This window comes from Cryptomeria japonica, chromosome 10 (assembly GCF_030272615.1).
Source record: "Cryptomeria japonica chromosome 10, Sugi_1.0, whole genome shotgun sequence".
Taxonomy (NCBI): domain Eukaryota; kingdom Viridiplantae; phylum Streptophyta; class Pinopsida; order Cupressales; family Cupressaceae; genus Cryptomeria; species Cryptomeria japonica.
In genome coordinates, this window is record NC_081414.1 from 795,523,566 (window position 1) to 795,538,461 (window position 14,896).

The following is a 14,896-nucleotide window of genomic DNA, read 5'->3' on the forward strand; positions in this document are numbered from 1 at the left end:
TTGTAGTACCAGAACTCTATCCTTGTTCAAATCCACATCCACTGGAATCTCCATTATGTCTTTGTCTCTTCAATAACTCATCAAGTTGTGTTGAACTAATCTTTAATTTTTCTTTATACTCACTTGCAATAGTCAGATCATCTCTCAGAATTATCATTTGTCTCTCAAGCTCTTGTTCATTACTTTGGGATTGTACTAAATCAGTTCTCAACATATCATTTTCATGAACCAACCTACCACATTCTTCAAACTTATTTTTCAGAGATACAACAAGATTTTCTTCCTTTTTCTTCTGGTCTTCAATCTCCTTAGACACCCTCATAGTTATAGCTTGCATTTCATTCCCCATAACCATGTTCTCCTGAGTTGGCTTCAGACATCTCTCATTAAGTGCATCTTTCTCATCATTATCCTTATCCTACAAAATTTCCTTCCTCCTAGCTTGAATAGATGGCAGCCTCTCCTGTAGGACAAGAATGAATTCCTGAGTAGAATTCAATCCATATTGTATCTTCAAGTTATTCAATCTTTCAGCATCATAATATTCAAATGCCACCTCAAGTTGCTTCTCCAAACTCATATCCATGGATTCCAGATTTGGGATCTTCCTCAAGCTATTAAACTTCCTCTGAGGCACAAGTCTCTAATACCAATTGTTGGAATTCAAGAACACTGAGAGGGGGGGTGAATCAGTGTTCTACCAAAATGATCAATTTTAACCTTATTAAAACATGCATACACCAACCGATATACTAGTACATATAGAATTGAAATAAGTAAAGAAACCAATAGGCCAATCACACAAATGAATACAATAACACAGATATTTATACGTGGAAAACCTCAAAGAGGAAAAACCACGGTGGTATTTGTGACCCACAATATCAATCCACTGGTCATATGAAGAGATATTATGAAATATAGAGGCCTCCACTTGCAGGAAGGTTTACAACCTAGAGCACATTGCTCAATCACAAAAGGAGCCTCACTAACTACATACAAATCCATACTACAATCTAGAGAAATGATTGAACTGCAAAGATAGCATCTTTTATGCCTGAATACAATTCTAGTTAAGCTCTGTTTGTTCTAGTCTGAAACCCTAAACCCTTACCAGAATAACCCTTACATAAATATCCTCACATACATGATCTCTCTCATATGTTTCACATCTCATTTACATTCCATAACCTTACACACATATTCCTTACAAAATGATCTAACCAACTGACCTATATACCCCTTTACAATCTATCATGCCTTATGTCGGCTTACAAAGATAAATATAATATGAATATACATGTCGGCTCAATAACATAAATACATGAATATCAAAACAATTGCTGATGTCGGATCTCCCAAACGATGTCAGCCTCCAATACTGATAACCTAAATGTATACCATGTCAGCCTACAATGCCCATAACCAAAGAAATCCATTCAACTTGTCGATGTCGGTGAAGTGTCTATGAAGTGTCTGCCGATACACAACTAAACCAAAATATGAAGTCAAAACATGTTGCCATGTTGCCATCAATGACAACATATTGAAACCAACCAATTGAGTGTCAATTGCCAAAGCTACAATGAGTAGTGTACCAATGAGAAGCCACTTATCCTTGTGAAGATTATTCATTTTGACTGAGATCTTTCATCTTTAAAGGCTGCTCATTGTTTTGTCAATTCACTGTATATAATATGCCACTTTTGTATTTGAATTTGCTCCTTATAATAGTGGTTGCACTATTATTTGATGTTATTGAGGATTATAATCTGTCATCTTTTACTATAGTTGTAGCTTCATTCCTTTCTTTAGACATATGTCACCATGATCTTAGTGATTTTACAATGAAGAACATATCACTATTTTGAGACTTTCTTTCCTCCTTTGCTGCTATTTAGATATTTATGTTACTTTTTTTAGGCTTTTGACAGTGGTCATCTTTATAAATCATTGATTCCCTAATGACTTGTGCCTAAGAATTACATGTCACTATTTGGTGTCTGATTCAAAAACCTTGTGATCTCATTCCATTAATGTAATGTTTTGACAATACTATCCTCATCTAAGAAGATATTGAAAGTGACCATGTTTTTCATCTATTTGGCTAGGGTAAAGGTTGTCACTTAATCCTTTGACTGCTCTTACTTAACTGTAATAATTTCCCAAAGATCTTTGAGCTTGATGTCTTCACCATTCTTTATCATGAGATTTACAATATATAGCTATAGACTGTTCTTTTTGATAATATGATGAAACTATAAAGATTTGGTCAACTACTGAGAGGGTGGGGCTGAATCAGTAGATAGAAAATTAACTAAGCTTTCACCAAACTTATTTCCAACTCAAAAACAACTCACAAAGTTTACCAGTTTAGATAATTAAACAAATCTGTAGCAGCACTACTAAACCTTACCGGTTGACCAAATACTTTAGTGATACAATGCAACAGATCTTAAACTTAGATATCCTTTGACCAAAACCTTAAACCACTTCACTAATACCAATAATAACATACTTCAGATCATTTTCAATCATGTAAATATATCTATGCAGATTTACCAATCATTCATATCAATCATACCAGAAACACATCCACAAAATTATTCACTTGACACAATGATTTTTCACGTGGAAACCCAAATGGGAAAAACCATGATGGGGATGAATACCCACAAGTATTTTGAACTCTTCTGAAGTTCTCCCTATTAGGAGCCAAGCTACAGAAACATGGGTATGATGGTACCACAGGTTTGGGACTATAGAAACAAGGAAGAATAGAACCTATTTTACCTCTAGAGAACCCGAAGAATCAAGGGTTATAATATAAACATATCAAAAAAGTAACAAAGGAAAGACAATGGACACTTGACATATTAAATAATCCTAGACTAGCATCAGAGTATATACCTCAGAATCAATTATCAACGTGGGTATTTCCTTCTTCATCTCATAGAAGCAAGAAAGTAGCAACATACCCTAGTATGGAGTCAGATGGTGAATATCGTAGGAATCTTTTACAAGAAACTAATGTAGCATCATCTAACAGTATGGTACCTGAAATATCTTCACAAGAAAATGTGGTAACAGAAACTGGATTAGCACCTGCAAATGAACCTAATACTTGGATTCTGCCAATACTTTTATGAAGGGAAACAAACCTAGCTCTACCAAATGAGTCAAATGAGGAAAGGCTAGAACATCTTATACTGGGATATAGGGGAGTCTCCACCACACAAAGGAGATCCACAAGTTAGGAACAGATTCCATTATGTATTACCACAACTGAAGTTTCCTTACCACCCACTAAAGAACAAGATGAAATAAGTGACACAACATCATACACTGGAACATATAAAGAAAGTGTGATATATTCTCACATCTATGAATTTCTATCTATTCATGATAGTAGCCCACAAGAAATAGACATGACAAATGACAACCAACCACTCATTAATGATGGCATTGTCTACAATGATATATCGGTTCACCCAAGATCAGTAAAATATGTTTAGAATAACCAAGTGTGCATGGTGTCAGAGACTTCTTCAGTAGAGGAAAGCAATGATTTACCCCATATGCATTCACATTTAATTGACTGGGAGCAAGAAGAGTCACCAAGTCTGGACTGGTTTGAAAATGATGAAGCTATCACAGAATTCCTCGATGTCAGAGAAGGGTTTCCCTGTGGTGATCATAAGGCATATTTTTCTATAGACTTGGATAGAACAACATACTTTGGGGATGAAAGTTCCTCTATGTTAGAAGATGCAGATGAAAGGGATAACAATGGTAAAAGAAAGTTAGACAATCTCTCTTTTGAACAAGAAAATTATGCATTACTTATGGAAAAGACTAAAGAAATCAATATAGCAGAAGGAGATATTATACACAATATCCACTTAGCTGAATCATTAAATCATGAGGAAAAGAACAAGTTCATACAGTTCTTCAAACAATGCTCGATCAATTTTGCTTGGTCATATGTAGATATGCTAGGTCTAGATCCAGAGTTGGTATTGTATCACTTGTCATTGTTACCAAGAATCAAACCATACAAGAAAAAACTTAGAAATATGCATCCACAGATCGCATTACTAGTTTAGGTGGAACTCTAGAAATTTCTAGATGTAGGCTTCATTAGACCTATTGACTATGCTGAGTGGATATCTAATCTAGACCTGTGACTAAACCCACTGGGGGCATAATAATTTGCACAAATTTCTAAGATTTAAACAAGGCATGTCCTAAGGACGATTTCCCATTACCTAACATAGACATGATAGTTGATCTAACTATTAGGAATGAAATGCTTTCCCTAATGGATAGTTTCTTGAGATACAACTAGATCAGGATTGCACCAAAAGATCAACACAAGACTACATTTACCTATCCATAGGGAGCATACTACTGGAATGTCATGTTGTTTGCTCTTAAGATTACTGGAGAAACATACCAAAGGGATATGACAACATTATTCCATGACATGGTCCACAATATCATGGAAGATTATGTTGATGATCTACTAGATAAATGACAAACAAGAGAAAGTCACATGGAAGTCTTGGCTAAGATATTTGATCAATTAGAACAATACAATGTCAAATTAAATCCAAAGAAATGTGTATTCAATGTCACAGTTGGCAAACTTCTTGGTTTTATTGTTTTCTAATGGAGGAATTGAGGTAGAGCGAGCAAAGGTCAAAGCAATCCTTGATATGCAACCACCATCAACACCCAAGTAGTTAAGAGGGTTACAAGGAAGATTACAGTCTATAAGAAGGTCGATAGCTATAGATAAATGTCACCCATTTCAGCATTTACTCAGAAAAGGAGTCACCTTCAAATGGACAAAGCAGTGCCAAGAAGATTTTCAAGCTTTAAAGGATTATCTTTTGACTACTCCAGTATTAGTTCCACCTACTCCAGGCAAGCCTTTACTACTGTATATATCAGCAATAAACTCATCTTTGGGAGCCCTTTTTCCATAGCATGATGATCAAGGAAAGGAAAGAGCAATCTACTATATAAGTAGAACCCTAATTGGATGTGAGCTTAATTACACTCTGATAGAACAAGCATGTCTAGTAGTGATCTTTGAACCTCAGAAGCTTAGACACTATATGCTTAGTCACAAAGTTCAACTCATAGCACACTTTGATCCTCTCAAGTATCTATTAAGCATAGCAACATTAACTGGAAGGTTGGCCAAGTGGGTTATGATTTTAAGTGAGTTTGACATAGAATATGTGGATATAAAGGCAATCAAAGGGAAGATTATAGTATATCAATTAGCAGAAGCTCCCTTGCAAGACAGTCACCTGCTACTAGTGGATTTTCTTGATGAATTTGTGTTTACATTGACAACATCCACCACTTGGAAATTGTACTTTGATGGTTCTTACACAAACCATGGAGTAGGAGTCAAGATTCTTTTCATCACCCTTCAAGGGGATTTTGTCCTAAAGTCATTCAGAATCAATTTTCCCTATACAAACAATATGGCTGAATATGAAGCTCTCATCATAGAACTTCATACCACTATATAGTGGAGGATAAAAAAACTACAAGTGTAAGGTGACTCACAATTGATTGTCAATCAAGTCAATGATGACTATAGCACAAAAGATGATAATTGATTTCTTATAAACAACATTTTAGCAACATCACTTTTGAGTAGATCCCAAGAATGCAGAACAAGGCAGTAGATGTCATGGCTACAATAGGGTCTCTCCTAGACATGCCTAATAATGATACTCAATTTGAGTTCATCGTAGAACAATTGATGGTACTAGAATATGAGATTCCCTCATCAAAATGTGTGTGTGTAATTGTGGGTCCTGAATCCCCATAGTATAACGAGATATACACATACTTGCATAATCAATATATGTCTCCTGATCTGACAAGAAATCAAAAAAAGACTCTAATTCATCAAGCATATAGACACACCATTATTGATGCAGGAACATCCCTAGTTCATACAAATCTAGCATCAACCAAAAAATATTTCCTTTTTGTTTTGCTTTATGTTTGCAGTTTCAGTATTTGCATCATTTTCCATTAAGTTATCACTATCAGTTCTGAAATATTTTTCTGTTACTGGTTGCCTGGACCTATTTGCTTTGGTGATCTATCAGATCCTCTTCTATAGCTTATGAAGCCTTTCAGATCATTGATTTCGATGTTCCTTGGTGTGTGGCCAACCTTTTCTCATGATCTACTCTTCATCATTTGGATTGTCTTAAGATTTGAGGTCCTAGTTGTGACCTATTTTGTATTTTGAGCGTGTTTTAGTAGACCTGTGAGCTGGTTGGTTGTAATTAGTTTTCATGTTATAATTCAATTTATTCTGCATTTCCTCCATCATGTCCTTGTGTTTCCATTGTGTTTACTCTTGTTGACTGGTCTAGATTGATCTCTTTGAGGTCCCTCCTAGCCTATGACTGCTTCAATTATCATTGACACATTGTATAAAAAGAGCCTTGGTGGAGTGTTAGAAGCAATCAAGAAGGAAGACTAAGAGGGGGGGTGAATCAGTCTTCACCAGATCTAGAAAAATTAAACTCCAAAACATAAACTGATAAATTGCAGCAATAAATAGATAAGCAAATTAAAAGCACAACACACAACACCAAACACCAACATTTTTTATGTGGAAAACCCGGTTAAGGGAAAACCAATGGTGGGATCCTACTCACAATAAGATGATACTCTATAGTAGTATGTGAAAATATTATAATGGGGAATTCACATGCATTCAGGCACACTGCCTAGAGCTAACTGCTCAAAAGATATTTTCTTGGAAGGCTACAACCCTTAGGGAAGTCTCACTAACTTACAGTATGATTTAGACTACAATACGGAAGAAATGGATTGCAATGATAGCATCTACAAATGCCTAATGACAGTTTTGGTTAAGCACAATTATCTGTCCTACAACACCAATCTCACCTCAACACTCCACTGAATGATAAATTTCTTGTTCGCACATTCACCTTTCTCTGATAATGCATGTTAGACAATTCAAATAACTAAAACACAACTGAGAGGGGGGGTGAATCAGTTGTCACAGATTACCAAAACTATTAGCAATTTAAACTTTAAGATCGGAACCCAAAACATTAATACTAGAATAACAATTAAACCAATTAAGCATAAACAATAATCACAGAATAAATACCATCTACATGACACCAAGAATTGTATGTGGAAAACTAGGTAAAGGGAAAAACAATAGTGGGAAGCCTATCCATAGTTAGATAATACATCTGCAAGAAGCATGTGAATTACAATTGAGGGGTCTGCACTTGTAGGAAGGCCAACATCCTAGAGCGCACTGCTCATCACAAAAGGAGCCTCACTGACTACATAGAAATCCAGACTACAATCCAAAAAAGTGTTTAACTGCAAAAGATAACATCTCCTATACCTAAGTACAATTTTGGTTAATCTCAATACCAAAGGACTAAATCCTCTTACATACACCCAATTCGATCTCCAATGATCAGCCAAATCCTCTACCTGAATGATATTACATTATTCACACATTACATTCCTTGACCATGACCTCTAGCATAACCATGATGATCCTACAATGAGATCATACATGTATATATACAAACCCTCGACCATAAATAATTAGGTTAGCCACCAGAGAGTTTTTTTAGTGGTGAATCTTCACCAATTGACGAATTATGTGCGAATAGTGAGGGGCATAATCATGGTCAAATCGCCCGAAATTTTTAAGAACAATGCAAATATTTGTAATCTGGTTTCACCATTGACCACACAAAGTCGACGTGCATGCCCATAATATTTACTTGGAATCACTCAGACGTGGGTATTAGATCCCCTTTGCTATTTGCCAACAATAGTAAAACAACCACGTACCCAGGACCTAATTCGCCAATGGTAAATTAAATGTTCATTGCATGTGTCGGCCAAATTCGCCAATATCAATTAAAACATTATAGGCATTTGAGGACCCATTTCGCCCCACTTAAATTAAATGTTCATTGCACGCCCACACAATTTGCCAAAAATTCAACTAAATTAAATGTTTATTGGAAATTACGACACCCAGGCCCCCCGCAATTCGCCAAAAATGCAATCATGGATTGCTATAAATACACTATTTCTTACACTCTTTCTTACAATTTGTTTGTGTCTGATTAGTAAATTGGGAGCTCTCAAGTCTTGATTCACATTCCACAAATTGAGTTGGAAAGTCAAAGTTACAATCATTCCTGATTCCCGATTCAAAGAATTGAGAAGGCATAAAGGTGAGTAATCATTTCTTCATACTTGATAGTATTAGTTAAAACTTTTAATTCAGAGTGAGAGGTTAAGACTCAAGATGTCACAGTCAGACATGGGTGAGACTCCTCAGGGTGGTGAAGGGATTGGGGTGTTAGAAAAGGGTAAGACTCCTCAGCATGGTGAAACTGAAGGGATTTGGAGGCCATCAAAACACCCAAAACTTAAACTTAAAGATAGTACCATAAAGTCTTTTTTTGGAATTGGCAAAGTTTCTGGTCCATCAACTTTTGTAGTTGTAGAACCCATTCATGGTAGCTCACCACCATGACAAGGTGGGATTTTCATTGAGTTAAATGCATCAAATGAGGATGACAATATCGACATGGCAGAAGATGTTCTAAGGGATACACACAATGAGATAATTCACCTAGATGCAAATGCTAGTACTGAAGATGATGTTGGTAGGAAGAAAATAAAAAGGAAAGTAAAACTGGGGTGAGAGTGGGAGATGACAAGGAGTTTTAAGATTGATTGGGTAGCAAAGTACCCATTCATTGAACTAGTCCCAAACAATGATTAACAACCAATAGAATGCAGGTGTAAGATTTGTAGCTGGAAAACTAAAAGAGAGAAGAAGATGCAGCTAAAGCTTGACACCATAGAAAAGCATATTGGTAAGGTTTATGAAAAATAGATCATAGACGAAAAGGAAACACGAGTAATAAGATGAAAATCAAAGGAAGAATGTCTTCATGTTAAGTATGCCATGGAATATGAAGAGCATAACCATAAAATAACACTGATTCGTAATAGTGAATTTGGAAATACAATCAAGGCTACGCTTGAACATGCAGTGAAAGATGCAAACCTGGCAAAGACTATTCAGATGAGTGTTGTTTTTCATATTATGTCGAGAGGGTGTCCTATGAAAGATTTCCTAGAATTTACTAATTTATTATCTTTTTTGAATGTTCCTCACTATCCTATGTCACATTGGTCAATAAATGCTAGATGGGAAATGGCAAACTGTCTCACTAAGGTGGAAAAGCAAAATTTACAAGAGAGTGTAAAAGAGTTAAATTTCATTTCATTATCCATAGATGAAGTTACTGTGGTAGATAACACTGCTTGGGTTTGTATGCATGTGTATACTATAAAAGAACACGTCCGCCGAGCTCATCTACTCTGTGTTCATAAAATGAGGGGCAATTCAATAGCAAAAAATTTATATTTGGAAGTTAAGAAAGCTTTGAATGAAATTGTTGGTATGGATGACTTGACAATTGCCAAGAAGTTGGTGTGCGTTGGAGCTGATGGAGATGCAGTAATGCAAGGTCAAAGGACTGGTCTTTGTGCAAGATTAAAAACTAGTATTGCAGCATACATGGTTGGCATTCACTACATGGCCCATCGAATGAATTTAGCATATAGAATTGTAAGCAATTTCCCTATAGTGTCAAAAGTTGAAGATTTGGTCCACAAGCTCTACTCATACTTCTACCGAAGTCCTAAACATTTTGCAGAATTTTAGATTTTTGTTGAGGGAGTAACAAAAGGAAACAAGCTTCTCAAGGATGTTGAGACCAGATGGATCTCCTTGCATGGACCAGCGGAACGATTTCTAACAAAATATCAATCCTTGATCGGACTAATGTATGAGCAATGCCTCACAGTAGACAAAGCTCTTGATCTCTTACATAAGTTAAGTGATATAGAGACTCTGTTAACTTTAGCTAGTCTTCTCCCCATGCTGGATTCAATGAACAAACTTGTTAAGAAAGCCCAAGATAGAACTATGTATATCAATAAGTATAGCACTCTACATAAAATGACATGCTTGAGCCTGGATGGTCTATATTCAGATCTAACATGGCGAAGCCCAAATTTTAGGTGGCAGATAATTATAGATTTGAATCATGCTGAAATTTTTTTACATTTCAATACAAAAAATGAGTTATGTGTCTTTGTAAAAGGATTTTAGATACCAATGCACCAATCTAAGATGCGCAAGCGACGCAGAGCACTACTAGTTAAAAAAGAAGATTTTGACAGGATTGTTAAATCTATTAGTGATAATTTGAAGTCTATTGCATAGGAACTTTCAACTGAGATTTGTGAAAGATTCCCTCGAGAAGAAATACTTGAAGCCATGGGTTGTGTGTATCCTCAATTTCGGCATTCAATTGGAGATAATCCAAATGACGCAAAGATGTTTCATAAAAAACTAGAGAAATTGATATTGACATTTTCAAAAGATGCATATTGCAATGGACAACCAATGGAAGGAATTTTAAATTCAGATCATCTTAGAAATCAATGTAAATAGTTTGCATTGGTTATGAAACAACAGTTGGTTAACTTGGAGAATCCATTTGAACCTGGATCAATCACAAGGCTTTGGAAAAGGATAGATCAAAGTGAAGCATTGCATATTGCAATACCGGAATATTTGAAACTTGCTGATTTATGTCAAACAATGATATTGGGGTCGGTGGAAGATGAGAGAGTTTTTAGTGCATTAGGGCTTTTGAAATCAAAGATCAGAAACAAATTAGACAAGAATTTGGAAACTTTCTTGAGGTTGTTTGTAACCCAGTATAATGTTAGAGATTTTCCATATGATAGGGCACTAGCAATCTAGAATTCCATGCGTGAAAGACGAGGGGTGTGCAGCACTTTAAAAGCTAGTGGTGTTACTGCTAGTGCTAGTGCTGAGACAAATGAATATGATGGATTGTAGACTCAGAGTCAACATGAAGACGAAGACATTTTTGAATACCCGACTCAGAATGAAGATGAACCTGTTAGTACTAGTCAGTTTTTGGATCTTGAGTCCATTTGGGATATAGAAGCCTCGGGCAGTCGGACTGAGTCACTAAAGTGAATTAGTAGTTAGTTTATAGGTATTTATAATTATACTATAGTTCTTGAGTCATATTACAATTTCAATTTGCAAAATTGCAATACTATAGTTGTCATTGATGATTTTTGATATTGTATTCCTTGAATTTGTCAATCAGAAGTAGAACGGATACTTATTTCGTATTTTTAATTATGAATTTGAATTATTACTAAATAATTAAATTATTAGTAAATTGGTATTTGGTTCCACATTATGTTGAACATGAAATGCAACAATTTGTGTCACAAGATCCATAAAATTATTCATATTACATAACTTTTACTCCTAGAACCTTTCTACTGTTCTACATTAAATGCTTAAAATGATGTTCATGGTGATTAGGATTTTTTGTTTGTTTTTTGTCTTAGTTGGCTAGTAAACCGCAGTTGTCATGCGTTGAAAATCTGAGTTGTCCTCTATTTATTTGTCCATGTCAATGTCAAGTGTGGTCAAACGGTTGGTCAGACATGTTTAATGTTTCATCTCTAACTCGCAAATAAATTTCATATTTAACAATTTAAGTGGCGACTTAGCGAGTGTTGGTTTGGGTTTAAATCGCGAGGTCTCTAATTTTTTGAGTGTTAGCATTTTATGTTAGTGAGGTGGAGATTGTTAATGAAATCACTTTGGTCACGAGGTCTCAAATTGGTTTGATACCATGCATTATAGCCGCAAGAGTTAGCGAGTAATTACTAAGTCATTAATGGTTTGTGTGCCACTGCTCGCACCTGTTTATGATGGTAATTAACATAAGATATCGATAAACAATTTTTTAGATTTTATGGTTATCGCTAGCTCGCAAGTCTTTTATCATCAAGTCAGTTTAAGTTGCAAGCTTGCGAGTACTGGGAGATTTTAGTTGTCACTACCTCGCAAGATGTTTTGCACTTGACCATTTTATGTTGCGAGGTTGCGACTGGGTGTGATTTTATGTTGTCACACAATCGCGAGGTGTTCGTTGTTAAGTTATTTTAATTTGTGATCATGCGATGTAGTTGGTATTATAGCTTAGTTGGTTTCGTCGCTTGCTCGCAGGTTTTGAAGCTGTTTAGCATTTTAAGTTACGATTTGGCGATAGGTAAGTTTTGGTCTAATTTTGTGGTCATCGTATGCTCGCAGGTTTGTAAGTCTTAAGTCAAAAAATGTTGCGAGCATGCGTTGGTGGTTAAGTGCCTTGTTATCATGGGATCACAAGGGTTTAAGTCAAGTTAAGTTTCAAGTTGTGCGATTATGATGAAATAAGTTATTTTGTTAGATTTGTAGTGGTCACCAACTCATAGGTAAAGAAAGAATATTACAAATGTTGTTGCAAGGTTGCAGCTGAAGGGCTTGATGAAGATCAATGGCTATCGCTCACTCATGAGATTCTTTGAGGATTTGTAAAAGGGGTTGCGAGCTTGTGATTAAGAGGATTTGGTAGCATTGTCGCTAACTCGACGGTTCTTTTCCTAATTGTTATAACCGGTTGAGAATGTGCGATTAAAGATGGGGATTGACACGTGGACTTGTTTGTCAAGTTCTATAAAAGTTTTGAATGGCAATCTCCAATCAAATGCCATAGTAGCTAGTTCATGCAAGTGTGGCAATTAATGAGACTTGAGAGAAGTGACGGCACCCAAATTGCATGATTGGGCTGAGATTTTGACATTTGTACAATTGTATTAATGCATTCTATCAGTTTAATTGAATTAATGTCACACTAGCTAGTTCATGCAAGGTCGCGAGGTGTTCGCGGTTAAGTCATTTTAATTTGTGATCATGCGATGCAATGGTAGTTAAGTGTCATGAGCATGCGATGGCAGTTAAGTGTCTTGTTGTCCCGGGATCACAAGGGTTTAAGTCAAGTTAAGTTTCTAGTTGCGAGCTTGCGATGAAATAAGTTGTTTTGTTAGATCAACGGTTGTCGCTCACTCACGAGATTCTTTGAGGATTCGTAAAAGGGGTTGCAAGCTTGCGATTAAGAGGATTTGGTAGCATTGTCGCTAACTCGCTAACACGTGGACTTGTTTGTCGGGTTCTGTAAAAGTTTTGAATGCCAATCGCCAATCAAATAGAAGGGCATGAATTCAAATTTTGCTTGAGTACTTCAGTTTGAAGTTTGAATTAATGCCACAGTAGCTAGTTCATGCAAGTGTGGCAATTAATGAGACTTGAGACTTGAGAGAAGTGATGACACCCAAATAGTAAATACCATAAATTGCATGATCGAGCCGAGGTTTTGTATAATTGCATTAATGAATTCTATCTTCGAGGTAATCTAGTGAGTTAAGCTTTGCAACAACATTGGAGAATTCAGAGTGTTGGGTGTGAGAAAATTTCAGAAAATTGGTTAAGTTTTTCTCCTCTAGCTAAAATGAGCCAGGCGACGAGTGGTACTAGAGGTTCCAAGCCCAAGGCCATGACGAGTGGAGCAAGTTGACCTGGAGGTTCCAAGGCCAGTGCCACTGAGGAAATGATGGTTAAGAAATACAAAGAAAAATTTGTAGATTTGATGCCAGGGACTTCTGTTGCTTTGAATACAAATCATTTGGCATGGAGAGATTTATGGACCCAATGCAGAAACCCTACCATGCTTAATATGACTAGTTCTGCTCTGTTTCATTATTTCTGGAAAAATAGGGTTAAGGGTGTCCCAATGTCAAACCCTTGGGATTTAAATATGGCAAAGTTAATTGTGCCAGATGTGTATGTTGATGTGGATTTGATCAAAGAGTTAGCCAAATGCTATTTCCTAGTATCTAGGGTAATCAGAAGAAAGAACCATTCTTCCCTAGTTTTAATTAACAGAGCTAGCTTTGTTGAAGCTTTCTAGATTAGTGGTGTTGCATGTACAGATATAGATTTGGAGCGGATTGTAGAGGATTATGACAAATACAAAGGTGTTATCAAGAAGCATGCAATGCCCAGATACATGCCTAGGGTAAATAAGAAGCTAGTTATAATTCTAGAGAGTATCGAACCACCATTTGACATCACACCTTTCCACCATTATATGCATTGTACAATCTATGGATTATGCAGAGTGTTGGATTTTGATGGAGATTCAACAATGTCAGCTGAATTACTGATTATGGCCATGGACATTCAACAACTAGATGTTAACAAAGATTATGATTATGTGGGCTATGTGGTTGAACACATTCATGCTCTAGTTGAAATTCAGAGTGGTGGTGCACCTAGCCCTACATTCAAGCATTATTCATTGTTGATGCATTTAATCTTGTTCTATAATGTTGAGTTCATGGATAAAGAATTGGAGCTTTTCAAAGAAGAATAAGGTGTCTTAATGCCAATACAAAGATGGACCCAGGTTTGGGACAGTAGTTCTCCCCATTCTTCTTTCCTTTTCTTTGAAAATTGGATTGTTTCGCCAATTATGGAAATGCTAGGAATAAATAGGGAATGATTGTCACTTAATGTTAGGAGAGTTTTGAGACCTTACCAGTATGTTCCAAACTGGCCTATTTCACATAACTAGGGGGGCTTTTATTTTTTTGATAACTTTACCAGTGATCAGAGTCTATGGGTGTCCTCAGCCTCCCCATATTTTACCAAAATTTGTTCCAATTAGGATTACTTTTATGGAGTTTATCTGGCAATTGACCCTAGTTGAAAATGAATACCTTGACAAACACAAGAAGGGTTCTCTTCTTCCTAGGCTTTGGGTTGCGTTTGATTTTACCATTGGTAGGAGTTCCTTTGATGAAGTAAACAATTTCCTTAAACAGTATA